Source organism: Zingiber officinale, chromosome 1A (genome assembly GCF_018446385.1).
Source record: "Zingiber officinale cultivar Zhangliang chromosome 1A, Zo_v1.1, whole genome shotgun sequence".
Taxonomy (NCBI): domain Eukaryota; kingdom Viridiplantae; phylum Streptophyta; class Magnoliopsida; order Zingiberales; family Zingiberaceae; genus Zingiber; species Zingiber officinale.
Window position 1 is genome coordinate 157529755 of NC_055987.1, and position 14928 is coordinate 157544682.

Below are 14928 nucleotides of genomic sequence, written 5' to 3' on the forward strand. Positions count from 1 at the left end.
GAAGTCGAAGAATTCTCGGGACTAGCACTGATGGTCAACCATCAGAAAGAAGAAACGTCCAGCTCAGAGATGAGCATCGATGAAGGGGGAGGAACATCAGAAGAAGAAAGCAGCAGTGAAGGGGGAGCATCACCAGACCAGGTAAGTAAGGTACGCAATCTAACCCCAACTCAATCTTTCAAATTTATCAAGTCTCTTTCTAAAGAGTTAGATCAATTAGAAAAAGAGAATGCTGAACTAAAGTTGAACTTAGCAAGAGCATGCCCGTTAGAAATGTATGATCATCTAAAATCAGAAAATGAAAATTTAAAATTAGAAATTGAAAAATTGAAAAATGATGCATGCTCAAAGAAATTTCCAAAGTCAAAAATTAGAACTTATGGTAAATTAAATTGGTATATAAGGAAGCATCAAGGTCAACTTAGAAAAATACCAAGAAACTATGTACCCCCTAGATTTTTGAATAATCCTGTAGGAAGGAACCTCTATTGGGTTCCAAAATCTGTGCTTAATTAATTTTTCAAAAATTAAAAGCTTAAAGTGAGAGAATTAAACATTGAAATTTTTTATGGAAGCTTTGTCTAAGGAAGTGGTTGTTGCTCCAATAACCAAGAAGGCCTAGTGCCTCGCCATGACCTGAAAGCTAAAATATTGGAAGAAAATGTTTAATTAACTTTTTGAAAAAGCATTAAACTAGAATCAAATAATGCTTTAAAAGTTTTTAAATCTTTTTAAATTTCTAAAAAGTCAGATTGTGAAAATTAAAAAAAAAATTGACTTAGAAATTTTTTATTGACTTAGAAAATTTTTTTCTGAAAATTCAAAAATTTGACTTAGAATTTTTTTTGAAAAAATTCATTTTGACTTATAAATTTTTTTTCATTCATATTGAGGTAGAAAATTTTTTCTGAAAATTCAAAATTTTGACTTAGAAATTTTTTAGAAAAATTCATTTTGACTTAGAAATTTAAAAAAAAAAAATTCATATTGACTTAGAAAATTTTTTTTTAAGAAAGTTGACTTAGAAATTTTGTTTGGAAAAATTCGTTTTAACTTAATTTTGACTTAGATGATTATTTTTTTTAATGACGTAGAAATTTTTTCATTTTTAACTTAGAATTTTTTTAAAAAATTCTATACATTTCACTTAACTTCAATTATTTGTTTCATATTTTCTTAACCCCATTTTTGCTGTGATCAAAGGGGGAGAGAAAAGTACAAGTTTAGGGGGAGTTAGAAAAAATTTAAAATTTCTGTTATTATTTTTATAAAAAGTGTTGCAATTTTACTAATTGCAAAAATTATGTTTAACTTGTCAGTTTGGTAATTTACCTTTAAAATTACTATTTATGTCTATGTTGTCCCTAACTTGAACTTGGGTTGATGCACATCAAAAAGGGGGAGATTGTTGGACCCCGTGGTAGTTTTGATGTGATCAACCAAGTTGGTTAGGTCCTGCATTGTATTTGATCCCTGTGTCTAAGTGTACAGGAGCTTAGGAACACAGGAAGTCGAGCGGAAGACGCAGCTAGCGAGAAGGACGGCGCGGGAAGGGAGCCGACGGGCTCGGTGCGTCCGAAGGACGAGAGAGCTGCGGAAGAGTACTCCGGTGGGCGTGAAGAGCGTGCGCGACGTTCGAGGGACGTTAAGCCGGGACGGAAGGCTGCTCGAGGAAGGCTGGAAATTACGTTCGGGTGAGCCCTATTTCGGTTAGCCACAATCACCCAAAAGATCGGAGCATCAGAAGTCGCAACAAACTGGAAACGAAGTCAAAGGAGCTGAGCTGCCAGCTTGGAGGCGCCTCCAACCTGACTGGAGGCGCCTCCAGCTTGAAGGCGCCTTCAACCAGGTTGAAGGCACCTTCAGCTAGGCTGGAGGCGCCTTCAGCTTGATTGGAGGCGCCTTCAACAGGTCAGATTTGACCGTTTGCGTTGCGAATAAAGTTTTATCCGCTGACCGAGCTGGAGGTGCCTTGAACCTTGTTGGAGGTGCCTTGGACCCTCGGGATAGACTTTCTAGGAGCTATATAAAGGCCCCTGGAGCTAGGAATGAATCAACAACTTAAGCAATCAATCTGTTAGCAATTCCTAAGCAACTAGTGAGCTACAAAAGTGTAAAAGGCTTCTCCGCCTTCAGAGAAGGAGAATTTTCTTACTGTGCTCTTTTCTACTGTCCTGGATTAACAGCCTCCTTGGTTGTAACCAGGTTAAATCCCTGAGTCTATTTTATGTTCCTGTTTCTTTTTCTGTTTCATTAATTTAGTTGCTATTATTATTGTTGTTTTAAATTCTGAGTTAAAATCCGAGGAGGGTATAGTTTGTTTTTTGTTTTCAGCAATTCACCCCCCTCTTGCCGGTCTCCGCTGCACCAACAGCTTGGAGGCGCCTTCAATGGGATAAGGTGCGACCAGATCAGAGCTGATCCACGCGTGTGACTCGATGGCCTGGAGGCGCCTCGGACAGGCTTGGAGGCGCCTCCAGCACTGTATAAAAGGGGTCTTCGAGCAGCAGCTTTAATACAACGAATTCCAAGCGACCTTTCTACATCTTGCTGTATAAAAGACGCCCTGAAGTGCTGTTGCAAGTCCCCGACGATCCGAAGCTCCGAAATTCTGATTATTGTCATCGGTATAAATTTCCATTATTGCACTCATTGTAGTACATAATTGTAAACACTTTTGCGCGATATAGTTGTTGCCCATAGTAAGTGATCAACGATCGCGGGCCTTGGAGTAGGAGTCGCCACAGGCTCCGAACCAAGTAAATGACTTGTGTCTTCTGTGTTTGTGTGATTCTTTGTTTCTTATTTCCGCTGCGTTACTCGTTGTCTTACGAATTCGAATTGAACAAAATAGCCACGAGCGCTATTCCCCCCCCCCCCCTCTAGTGCTTCTCGATCCAACACTAGTATTGGTCCCTAGCACAACTCTAAGTGAAGGAAGCCATTGAATTTTAGTGATTGTAATAATCACCAACCCTTGACGTAGGAGGAGGAGCACTAGGCAAAGGAAGAGGAATCACATAACTCATGTAAGTGTGTTGTAGAGGAGGTAAGAAAAGATAGGGAAAACAAAAGAATGAATGGCGGAATAAAATACAAGAATAAAAGGATATTTTAGGAACTCCAACCAGTTATCCTTGTGGAATAGTGCAAGTACAAGCCCATACCAAACAGACCCAAATGAATACATGGCCCATTAATCTAGATTTCTATCAAACTGTGGGAGTGGGTACGGCGGGTATGGTCGAGATAGGTACCTCTGAAACGATCGGAGTCTAAGAGCCCGACGCGCTCGCAATACCATGTGGAGTCTGTCCCTGACCGACAGGCTCGACCCCAGTAGACATCTCTGGCGACTCCATCGCCAGGGATTCCATCGTCCTCTTGTGTGACCATCCCACACCATGTCTCAGAGCGAGAACACATGCATTTTGCCTCATATCTATTAAATTATGTCCCAGATATTACTACAAGTATAAAAATTATAAAAATTAATATTTTACCTATTTGTCGTCTGGAGATGTTCCGTCACTGTCCAGTCCTCATTTATGATCTCGAATTTTTGAAACGAGAAAATCGACGAAAATTTGTACATATCCGAAACAGGATTTTCGAAACATGAAAATAACAAAAATCCGTACAAATCCGAAAATACCTAGATCGACTCACAAGACCTGGGCTTTGATACCAAAAATATTGGTATCAGATTAACTTAAAAATCTAAAACGCGAAAAATAGAACCTGCCAACTTGGCTCTAATACCAAAAATATTGTCACTCCCCAGGTAGTCCCTGCCAGAAGAAATTTTGACAGCATCTCCCCTGTACGGGTGACAATATTAAAACTTTACTACAACCAACTCATACACGGCCAACACAGTCAAAACAATAAATATAAAAATACTAAAAAATCATGCAGTTTATATCCAAACAGCCTCTGGCTGTCACCACAATACAAAAGAAAGCAAAAATCAACATCTAACTTACCTCTTCTATCAACCGGCAGGCGCGTAGCAAAACACACCAAATAAAAATCTACTAAGCAAGCAAAAATCCAACCATCACAATGTCTTAAGCAAAACCATACAATCCAAGTGCAAAACCAATATAAATCTGAAACAAATAGAAAACCACAAGACTAATACGTAAACTCTCGTGACCAGGGGACTAGCAACTGGAACCTCCTGACGACCTCAACCTGAAATAAGAAAATATCAATGGGGTGAGTTCAACAACTCAGCGAGTATCGGGTTGACATGCATAATACGAAATAACTAATAGTAATAAATATATGTACAGTCTCCTAGAGTAATGGAAAATGTAAAACTGTAAGAAAAGGAGAAGCTGTACTCACCAGGACCTCCTATCAGGATAATAAGGTCGTCAGACCAAAGGTAACATGTCCATGTATGCATGTCAAACATACACATCCATCCAATATGCAGCAAATAAAATGAAGCAAACACAAGCAATAAATGCAATAATGCATATGATGCAAATGACATGTCCTAGTCACCCCTGACGCCAGTCAGCCATCTCACACACAATCGTGAGACCGAGTGGGTAGGGCTATGACAACTATGCACTCTGTCATCACTACTCCCGATGAGTGACCGAGTGGACAGGATGCTGTCAGAGTACACCTATCCTCCTACCCCAAATCATAAGTGGGGGAGCTCAATTCTCTCATCTCCCTGAGATAATCCAGAGGAGGGATCCTTGTCCTGCTACCACGCTGCAGCCACACTACCCATAAGCGGACCAACGGAGCATCGACAAAGCAACCTGCTGCAAACACCTTGCCTAAATAAAAACCAGTAACCCATGAGTGGTTGTATGTGCAGATCCATGTAACTGAGATGTGCTCAACAATAATGGATCCGACAATCACTCAGCATGCAATCATGCGAGATAGTGCATGACACTAAGCATAAAAATCCTGACTATATCTACCTCTATAAAATATGTACCAAAAATAAATGGATCAAATAAAACAGATCTAGGTACATGGGTCAGATATGGTAAATGTCTAGTCCGGTGTATCCTAAGGCATGGTATGTCACTACCACTATGAGCAAAAATAATCATGGCAATAAACAAGAGGGTATAAAACATAAATGTAGAACAGATAAAAGCATGCAACAGGTATCATATAGTGACATACCAAAGCAAAGATAGACATAATTATTACTAAAGGCTATAACCTACTACGCATATCAACATGACATATCAAAAGAGATAAGTCAAGGTACCCGCGTCAAATATAGCACGTGCCAAAAGTAATCCCACGTAAGGCGGCTCGTCGCAAATCAGAGTCCTGTAACAACACATTTAATTAAGTCATGCTCGTTGATATCCAATACTTAATCAAAATTCCTATTAACCAGGAAATCCTAATTTTATTCTTTAATCTCGGTTAATTAAATAAATCAGATCTAACCTGAAGCTTAGATTAGATCCAATATTTTTACCCTAATCAAATATAACTCCACGTTTAATTAGGGATAGTTTCCCTAACCCTAACTATCATATCCATCTAATATCAATTTCTTGATTGAATTAGGTTCGCATTATAATTTCCTTAATTAATCCACACTTCCTTCATAGCTCGGATTAAAGCTTATCATGAAAACTCACCTTAGCAACTTCTCCCTTGATGTCCTCAACCGAAGCAAGATTGCCACAGCAAATTCCAAAAGCCCTGAATCAAAATCATCACATCCGCATCAAAGCATTCAACCCAAGGACTCAATCCAATTACTCACCCAAACCTGAATGCCCGATTGTTGAGTCACTGCCGGATGTGCTTGCTGTCGGAAAAATAGTGGATGGAGCAACCTGATGTTGTTGTCCTCCATCCTAAAACATCTCAGATCTGTACAGCAAAGATCTTGCAAAGGGAAGAGAATTATTTCTGGTTGTCACCAGTGAAGTGTTAGAATGTATACCAAAAGCCTAGCTTTTTGTATAAACATTTGTTTTGAAATAAGAATCACGTTAGTCAAATGTCTTTATGTTAAATATAGTTGTTCATTTAATTTATATTGTAGATAACATGGTGTGTGGTGTCACACAAAAGATCATGTTATCAGTTCCTTATAAATTATAAATAGTAGCTCATGACCAAAATGGATAGGGACAAACCATTGGAACAGTCGTAGCGTGATTTAGTATTAGTTTATCTTGACTATAAAATTACACTAGTACACTCTTGGTGTATTGAGCAGGACCATTTGAGGTTGTTCTTTTTATACTGATTGCATAAAAGAATAAGACCTCTGTTATTATAGAAGTACGTACTCTTAATCCTGATATAATGACAAACACATATATTTAGTATTTATTTCTTTAATTTATCAATAGGTGAGATTTAGTTCATTAAATCAAGAGGCCTAATAAGTTGGGAAATAATATTATTTATATGGTGTGTTGTTGATCATAGAAGGAAACTGTATGTGTCCTAGTTATCTAGGTTGATGATGTCCCCTTGAGGAACTCATAAGGATTGTCATGTAACCCCTGCAGGTGGACTTAGTCCTGCATGATAATAAAGTTGAGTGGTATTACTCTTGGAGCTAGATGTTAATTGAGTGTCAGTAACTGATTTAATTAATGGACATTTAATATCTTAAATATAGGGAGATTAATGCATTCATGATAAGAAGGAGCCCATAATATAATTTGGGAATGGTGCGGTAGTTCAATAATAACTCTTTAGTGGTATGAGTTATTATTGATGAACTTGAGTTATGTGTTCGGGGCGAACATGGGAAGCTCAAGCTCATCGGGAGACCAAAGTCAATTACTCCTCTAGGTCCCTATTGTGGCCTCTCATATAAAGCCTTATATCCACCTAAAGCCTAGCTTCTTAAGCCTAAGCTAGGGTCGGCCAAGCCTTGCTTGGTACCCAAGCAAGGGGCCGGCCACACATAGAAAAGGAAGTTTTATTTTTTTTGTAAAATCTTTCCTTTTATAGAGATCTATAAAAAGGATTTAAAAGGATGATTTTAATTATAAAACTTTTCTTTTTTTAGATCGGTCACAAAAGGAAATAAAAGGAGTTTTTATCTTGTTAAATCTTTCCTTTTATAGAGATCTATAAAAGGGATTTAAAAGAGAGATTTTAATTATTGAAATCTTTTCTTTTATAGACATCCACAAAAGGATTTAAAAGAGAGATTTTATTTTATAAAACATTCCTTTTATAGCTATCCACAAAAGGGATTTTAAAAGAGATATTTTAATTTTTGTTTTAAATTTTTCCTTGTTTGATGAAGAGGGTTGTGGCCGACCATGATAAGGGAATTAAAGGAAGTTTTATTTTTGTTTTAAAACTTTTTTTTTTTTGCATTCACCAAGGATTATAAAAGAAGAGGAGGTAGTGTCTTATGCTTTAACACATCTTCTATTCCTCTTCTCTTCCTTGGTGGTCGGCCCTCCCTTCATCATCTTCTTCTCTTCTTCTTCTTTGTGGCCGGCGGCATCAAGCTTGGAGCACTTTTAGTGGCCGGATACTTGGAGGTGAAGAAGAAGAGAAAGGAAGCTCTCTAGTTGTGATATCCCTTGGTGGCTGAAAGCTTGGAAGGAAGAAGAAGGTTTGGGTGGATTTTATCTTGGTAGATTGTCGCCCACACGACGTCCAAGAGAAGGAGAGGAATATAATAGAAGATCGAGAGGTTATTAAATCTTCAAAGAAAGGTATAACTAATTATAAGTTTCTGCATCATAATTAGTTCATATTCTTTGAATAGATCCTGAAATACCAACATAAGAGGCTATCGATTTTAGGCTATCGATCGACGTCGGCGATGCGTCGGGGAAAAAGATGGTGCTCGCGGTGGAGAAGGCGCGAGGGGAGAGTCGGCAGAGAGTGGGGGGAAGAGGAAAGGGAATCGACACAAACTTCTTTAGCCAAGGGCTTTTGTACTCGTGGAAGAAGAGGAATGACGCGAGGGAGGGCGGTGCCGTCGGGTGGAGGAAAATGAAGAGCTCGGGAGAGGAAGGGGTGTGTCGGAGAAGAGAAAAGGAAAAGAAAAGGAAAAAAAGAACATTAAAACTTTTCCTCGTTTAAATGGGTAGCCTAAACAGGCTTTCCCGTGACCCAATATTTATCCCCGTAACCTACATCATACGGCCTGCAAAAAATTCCCAGAAATTTTTTAAAAATTTCAGAAAATTTCGTTAAGGTTATTCCTCTATTTAACCTTATTATTTAATTAATATTTATTGTCGTATTTTATACTTTTCAAAAATTATTTTGACTTAACATATTTTGAAAAAATATTTTGTTACTTAGTAAACATTTTAAAACTTAAGTTGACAAGCTCTTAAAAGGTTTTGGTACACAATCACTTTTAATTTAATTTTTTTTTTATTGGAAAATGTTTTGAAAACTCACCTTCAAACTTTGTGTTCTTTTAATTTGGATCAAACCTCCTAGACATATAGGAAGTTTTACTTGTGGTTAACAAGAAATCCTAAGAATGTGTCAAGTTAAGGGGGAGCCCTGATTGAAAGACTAAAAATAATTTTTTTTTAAAAAAAATACTTTTGCAAATCTTTAAAACTAAGTTTGAAAAATTATTTTCATAATCTTTTACAAAATTTCTCTTTGCTTTACAAATTTTTGTGAAACACCTTGAAAAATTTTGAAAATACACTATCAAAGAGTTACTTAAACTCTCAAAATTTGTTAATTGTGAAAACTTACTTAGAAAATTTGTTCAAAATTACTTTTAAAATCCTTAATTCAAAAAAAAAATTCTCTTCAATAGTTTTATAAAGGTGAAAAAAAGGGTTTACTTAAGCTTTTATGATTACTTAGAAAGATGTTTTTGCAAACACTTTGGAAAGTTTTTCGCACATTATTGGTGCAAAACCTAATAGAACCTTAAGTTTGTATCCTTTTGATGTGTGCCAAAGGGGGAGAGTGATGTCTTAAGTTAGAAAAAATTATCTAAAACCTCTCAAACTTTTTCGAATTTCTCAACTCTTGTGAATTAACCCTTAAAGACCCAAGCCTAACTTAAGAAATTTGTCAAACATCAAAAAGGGAGAGATTGTTGGTGCAATCGACCTCTAGGGTTTCGATGTTTGACAATATGACCAAGGGTTGACCCAAACAAGACTTGATATTTGGGAGAGAGAAGTCTAGTCAGGACTAGATGACAAACAAAGGTAAGTTCTAACCAAAGGTTAGGCAAAGTGAAAGTCCTAGTGAGTGAAGTCGGGCCCTAATGAGTGAAGCTAGGTGGTGGAAGTTCTGGTAAGTGAAGTCGAACCCTAGTGAGTAAAGCTAGGTGGTGGAAGTCTCGGTGAGTGAAGTCGGACCCTAGTGAGTGAAGCTAGGTGGTGAAAGTCCCGGTGAGTGAAGTCGGACCCTAGTGAGTGAAGCTAGATGGAGGAAGTCCTGGTGAGTGAAGCTGAGCAATGGAAGTCCTAGTGAGTGAAGTTATGCAACCCTAGGGAGGTAATCCTAGGTTTACTGTACTATTTTTATCTATTGTACTAACTCAGTGTTGCTAAGTCGACGAGCTGACTTAATAGCTCGCACGAAGTCCATATGGGTCGACGGGCTGACCGAACGTCTGGCATGTGAGTTAAGATAGGTAACTGGAGGAAAGTGGTTGTGAGGACGCATTCCCAGGTAGGGAACTTAGGCATCAATCCAACTTAAATCCATTTCAGATATCTAGGTTGAGATCGTGACTAGATTTTGGTCTCGGGGAGATAGAATCTAATTACTATTCTTTTTCTATAGTGCTAACTTTTATTTTGCAACGTAGTTTAAACTATTATTTTTGTCTTGGACTAACTCTTTCTTGCAGAAGAAGGTCATTTTGGAGAAAGGTGGTCTAAGCGCCCGGAAGGGATTTGGGCGCCCGGAGTTGGTTCAGATGCCCGGAACTGGTCTGGCCGCCCGGAAGGGATCCAGGCGCCCGGAGCCTCCTATATAAGGAGGGTAAGTCCTGAAGCAAAGAACAACAACGACATCTGCTCTACTACGTTGTGCTCCTGCGACGCTGCTTCTCCAACAACCTGCGGCTAAAGTTCTGTTTATTGTTGTCGGTATTGTTTATTTTTTTATAATTCTTGTACTCAACTTTGTAAACCTGTTTGCGAACTATTAGTGATTGCCCAACGAAAGCACTCGATGAGTGCGGGCCTTGGAATAAGAGTCGACCAAGGCTCCGAACCAAGTAAATTGGTTTGTGTTAGCATTGTTTTATTTTTCATTTTTTCGCTGCGTACACGCTTCAAATTTTTCGATCGATATTCACCCCCCCCTATCAACTTTCACGATCCAACAGTAGGCATCCACGATGGATTCCCACAATACATTTCGAGGAAACACGTTTAGAGCGTACCTGATCAAATCGCGATTTTCCATTTAGTGGCCGATAGCGTGAAGTTCGTTGAGGATGTCCTTGATCCTCCCGTGGAGCTGACTCGCGGATTCTCCTTCCTACATCTTAATATTAAATAACTTATTTAACAGAAGGTCTCGTTTGGTTACCTTGGCGTCGCTGGTTCCCTCATGAAGTTCGACGAGCTTGTCCCATAGTTCTTTTGCGTCCTGGTGTGGTCCCACTCGATTCAGTTCTTCTTTCGTCATCCCACATTGCAACGTGTTGAGCGCTTTAAAATCTGTCCGGGCTTTCTTCTTCATGTCTGGATTCCATTGTTCCAGGTCCAATGGATTTTCGGAGTTGTCGACAAGCGCCTTGTAGCCACAGGTGACGCTGAACCACTGGTCGAAGTCGGTCTTTAAGTAGACCTTTATACGCTTCTTCTAGTAGGAGAAGTCATCACAGTTGAATAGAGGTGGATGAACTGTACTAAAACCTTCAATTTGAGACATTGATCCTGTACACAAGGAGATAAAAGAAAAAAAATGAATCCCAAGACTTGGTCTTGGATTAGTAGTGCGGGATTAAATTAAAAAATAAAATAAAACTGAATTGATGTTGCACCAGTTGAGTTTGATTGCTACGAAAAAATAATTTCCAAAAAGGTAATGATATTAGTTTGGATTATATCATAAAACTTAAAATCGAAAAGAAGGAAAAAAAGTTTCACCCCCTTTGTCTAATTGGTGGTTACACCAAATCAGACCGATACCTGCTCTGATACCACTTATTGGATTGTGAAAGCGCTAGAGGGGGGTGAACAGTGATCGAAAAAATTCGAAGCGAGTACGTAGCAGAAAAATGAAAATCACAACGCTAACAAAAACCAGTTTTACTTGGTTCGGAGCCTTCGTGACTCCTACTCCAAGGCTCGCACTCGTTGAGTGTTTTCATTGGAAAATCACTAATAGTTCACAAATTGATTACAACAGAACGTACATGAACTATTAAATCGAAATACAGACAACAATAAGAAAAAAAGCTTGAACCGCAAGTTGTCAAAGTAGCTTCTCAGCGTCACAGGGGCAGAGCGCAACAGAGCAGTTGTAGAAGGAGTTGTTGTGTTTGATACTCTGTGGAGGCCTCCTTTTATAGCCATGCTCCGGGCGCCCGGACCGTGACGTAGGTCCGGCCAATCAGCGTGCTCCAAATCTGCGACGAGATAGATTTTTCCTTCCAGGCGCTCGGACCACCAATCTCCAGAAATTCCTTTTCCTACGAGAAAATGTTAGTCCGAGGCAAAAATAAAAGTTAAACTATTATGCAAAACAAAAGTTAGCACAATTTATAATCAAACAGAGCAGTAATTAGATTCCGTCTCCTCGAGATCGGAATCTAGTCACGATCTCAATTTAGATTTCCGAAATGGATCTAAGTTAGATCGACATCTAGATTCCCTAACCGGGAACATGTCGTCACAAGTCACTCCCCTCCAGTGACTTACCTTAACTTACCTGCCAGACGTCCAGTCAGCCTATCGACCCATCTGGACTTCGTGCTAGCTATCAGGTCAGCCCGTTGACCTACCTGGACTTCATGCCAGACATCCGGTTAGCCTATCGACCAGTCTGGACTTCGTGACAGCTATCCGGTCGGCCTGTCGATCTAGCTGAACTTCGTGCCAGCTATCCGGTCGGCCCGTCGACCTAGCTGGGCATCTCCTGCACACTTGGTCAAAATGTTAGATCACAACGAAACTAACTTAACCTACTTTGTCATTCATCAAAACCTGAGTTAGATCGTCAGTGCTAACCGCACCAACACGAGGTTGTGGCGAGGTTTCTCCACCCACAAGGAGCTACACGAGCTAGCCGGAAGTTCTCCGGGGAATCATCCATCGACGGATCGAGATCGTCCACCTTATGGACAGTCATGGAGTATGAGCTTTATCTCCAAACCACATTAAATCAATGTGTTAGATTTGCTTTCTATTGTTAGTATTTGTTTTTATATTCCGCTGTGCGTACTAACTATTGTAAGAAGCGACATTTTGGGTGAAACGCTATTCACCCCCCCCCCCCCTCTAGCGAACGTCAAGATCCGAACATAGGTCCCCGGCCCAGTCACTCCAACGCTCAAGTTAGTTTTGGGGCTAAATATGAGTAACTATGAAAATAGTGATGATGAACAGTGAAAAACATTGGAATGCTTATCTGCACATGGAGAAGGGACCTTATATAGCATCTTTATCCTTGGCCCATGCAACAAGGCATCTCATCATATAATGTAACCCCTAATGTACCAATGCCTAAACGGTACTTGACAAACCCATCGTAGGGATGATAGGGATGTATCAAACATAAGTTGCAAAGACACATTTCAGGGATTTTTTTGACAAACTTCCGTGTGGCATTAAATGAGACAATGGTCTAATGGGCCAAATAGATTTAAGGGTCATTAGTTGATATCCTTCAGTAATAAACATGTATCACTTAAGAGAAGGCCTGTGGGCCATAAATGAGGAATTTAAACTTGGATGGACCCCCAAAGGGTTTGAGGCCTTAATGGGCCCCTAGTGATATTCCTTCGGCGAAGTCAGCCTTGTTGGAGTCCGATCGGATCTGGTGTACCACTAGATCTAATCAACTTCGGGAGGCTGAGCATGCATGAGATATTTATGGGAAGGTAGGACTTGTAACAGACTTAGAGCGATATTTGACAACTCAACTACTTGATAGGTTTTAGTCACTTGAAGGGTCAGGGAATATGTTATGTGTCATGTTTGATCAGACCTGGGATATTGTCCCTTGAAGGTCTCAGAGAGAGGTCAGACCCGTTGGACCCATAAAACGTCCGATCAACACCATTCGACCAACATTGTCAGGAGAAACTTCTCATGTGCTCATTAGAGAACTTGGGATGCTTGGCTACATATGTTGGGCTTCGTGGTCGTTACAAATGTCTACTCGACTTCATTTGATCGGGCTCTAGGGAACCATGCCCCTACTCTTTCTAAGGACTTGGCTCGTCCCTCCGATTGGACTTCAGGAGCTAGTTCGAAACTCAGATGTTTAAGTTTGATCTCTGCGTCAACTTTTCAAGGAACTTTCCTCATTCGTCATATCATGTACAATCGAGCTTGTGCAACCCATCGTGCTACAAATTCATTGAAAAAAAATCTAAAATAAACCTGAAAGAATATTATCATAATTATATGTTTTTTAAATTATAAATAATTCTAAAAAATAGAAAATAAGGATTTTGCAATTCTTCTTTTAAAAGAATAAAGGATAGTTTAGTATAATTTACCACCTAAGCACTACTGGAGATAATAAAACAAGTGGAAGAGGAGTATTTGGTGCACATATTATTTCTAGTGTAATTGAACTGCATTAGCCGTCCAGAAAAAGAGTTCAAATCCTTATCCTTAAATTTATCTGTCCTCGTATCGCACTCATCATTTTAACCCATAGCCAACGACTTTTAGCCGTCGTCCCGATCAATACTATAACCCTTAGGGAAGATGAACCCAAGGGAGTCACCATCGATACGATCGGCGCCGGAATTCGACTGGATCTGAGCAGGGGCTTAGATCGATGGAAGAAGAAAGTTTACTTAGATCTGGCTAGATTTCGACGTTAATCGTGTCGATAGCGATCCCTTTGGATTCACCTCTCCTAAGGGTTATAGTATTGATCGGGGTTGTGGCCGGAAGCTGCCGATGGTTGACTGAGACGATGAGTAAGACACGGGGACAGATGATATTAGGGAGAGGATTTGATTTGTCAGAAAAATGATAACGAATTAATTTAATTTTCAAAAATTAATAATAACAGCTTCACAATCTTTTTCCTTGGTCCTAACTTATTATTATTATTATTTATTAGAATTCAGGTCAACAAATTTCGATTATATCTAACTCGATTAGGATTTGCAATAGGCCAGATTCAGATTGAATTTGATCAATCCTAAAATTTGTCCCGTTAGAAAAAAAAAAATAAATCTAAATTTGAACCCATCCTATCTAATTTTTCAATCCGTTCCGTCCCGAATTTGCTCAAAATCCTACAGGTTCATAACAAGTTGGACCTGCCATCAGCTAAACTTTTTAAAAAATTAAGATACAAATCAATAATAAATTATTATTATATATTTTATATTAATATAAAATATAAATAATATATATATACGAATGAGTTCAGATAAATTCATTGAAATTTAAGGGTGTAAATGAACCAAGTCGTTCATGAGATATTTGAAACTCGATTTGATAAAAGTTTATTTGAGTTCGTTTAATGAGACTTATTAAGATAAATAAACCAAGCTCAAGCTTCACAATATTTGACTCGTTAACTCGTGAACATATTCGTTAAGCTCATCAATCAAGTTTTAAATAAAAAATATAATAATTTTAATATTAAATTTATAAATTTTACATTCTACTATGAAATATATAGATAAATATATTAAATTTATTTATTAGAATAAAATTATAAATTTTAATAAAATATTATAATTTTCTTTAAATATATAATTTAATTTTTTAATGAATATTTAAATTTATAATTTATATTTATTAA